This window comes from Triticum urartu, chromosome 7A, assembly GCF_056163025.1.
Source record: "Triticum urartu cultivar PI428250 chromosome 7A, HENAU_Tu73, whole genome shotgun sequence".
In the NCBI taxonomy this organism is placed as follows: Eukaryota; Viridiplantae; Streptophyta; class Magnoliopsida; order Poales; family Poaceae; genus Triticum; species Triticum urartu.
In genome coordinates, this window is record NC_141879.1 from 630032209 (window position 1) to 630034051 (window position 1843).

Consider the following 1843-nt stretch of genomic DNA (forward strand, 5'->3'; position numbering starts at 1 on the left):
CAGGCACCCCTCCCGGCTTGGGGGGCAAGTTTCCTAGGGGTGGGGGCGCCCAAACCCATCTAGGGTTTCCCCTGTGGCCGCCGTCCCTACCCTAGGGAAACCCTAGGGCGCCTCCTCCTCCCCCCTTCCCCCTATATATAGTGAGGGAGAGAGAGGGCAGCCACACCCTTCCCCTGGCACAAGCCCTTCCCCTCTCCAACACCTCCTCCTCCTCCGTAGCGCTTGGCGAAGCCCTGCCGGAGAACCACGAGCTCCATCACCACCACGTTGTCGTGCTGTCGGAGTTCTCCCTCAACTTCTCCTCTCCCCTTGCTGGATCAAGAAGGAGGAGACTTCCCCGGGTTGTACGTGTGTTGAACGCGGAGGCGCCGTTGTTCGGCGCTTAGATCGGAATCGGCCGCGATCTGAATCGCTGCGTGTACGACTCCACCAACCGCGTTCTTGTAATGCTTCCGCTTAGCGATCTTCAAGGGTATGAATATGCACTCACTCTCTCTCGTTGCTAGTATCTTCTAGATTGATCTTGGTGACACGTAGGAATTTTTTTGAAATATTGCTACGTTCCCCGACAATGTGACCATGCCCTTTGCACTTCCAACACTGAACACTCAATATCTCGGCTTCAAGATGATGGTACAGCCATGGGGTTAGAAGTACTTCCAGCAGCAGAAGGAGCACGCTTGTCAACATTCCTAGGAGCCGGTGATGATGCCGATGAAGCCGTTGTTCGCCCGGTGGCGGTAGGGTGTGAAGTATGCTGAAACTGAGAACCACCATAAGAGGTACTTGGTTGCAACCTTTGCCATGGTGTGGTCGTGCGGTTATGAGATATCCGTCCATGACCACTCCACTGCACCTTCCTCTCCGTACGCTTTGCTTACTCCAAAATATCTTGTAGACTGTTATAGGGAAACATCTCCACAAAATCTGAAATTTCATTGTTGAGACCATGTAGAAATCTTGCCATCTTTGACTCCTCATCTTCATGAATACGAGCACGAACCAACAACGATTCCATCTCTTTATAGTACTCATCCACCATGCGCGTACCTTGGCTGAGGCGCTGCAATCTGTTTCGGAGATCTTTTTGATATTGAGAAGGAACAAACATTTGCCTCATGGCTTGTTTCATCTCTTCCCAAGTGTCAATGTGTTCACGACCTAGCAGCAGCTGATTTTCTTGGAGTTGGTTCCACCAAGTGAGTGCATAACCAGAAAACTCAACACAAGCAAGGTTGACTCTCTTCGGATCAGCAAGGTTATGGATACGAAAAATTTGATCACACTGCTCTTCCCAATCAAAATATGCATCGGGGTCCTTTCCTATGAACTTGGGGACGTGCAACTTGATTCTTGCCATGTCATCTCGACCATCTCGATCATGACGTTCTGCACGACGCCCTTCTTCAGCAGCACAACAGTATGTGACACTATCATAATCATCAAAATCATCTTCATGACCATGAGCAACACGCTCATGAGGGTCATAATAGTGCCCACGAGGACCATGGCCTCACCCTCGAAGTTGTCCTCCTCGCTGCCCTCCATGAGCAGCAGCACCACGCCCACGAGCAGTAGCCACATGTCCACCATAGTTGTTGTTATCATCCTCCAAGGCACCGTCAACAGCAGCATGCACGGAATTCTCATCCCCAACTTCCTCAAGTGGGTCAATAGGGTGTTGGTGGTGTCGAACCCTATCGCCACCTGCTGGAGGCCGCTCGTGAAACATCCTTCCAAGGTCTCGAACCATGTTCCATAATTCCTGAAAATCAGCATGTGTGACCCGGGCATCTTCTTCCCCATGGTTTTCTCCATGAACACTCGATCCAAATCCTGCCAT

The 1843-nt window shown here is 51.2% G+C and overlaps 1 pseudogene; it reads right to left on the bottom strand.

Moving 5' to 3' along the window:
* Positions 1–877: 877 nt before the first annotated feature.
* Positions 878–1843, bottom strand: LOC147960803 (uncharacterized; annotated as a pseudogene).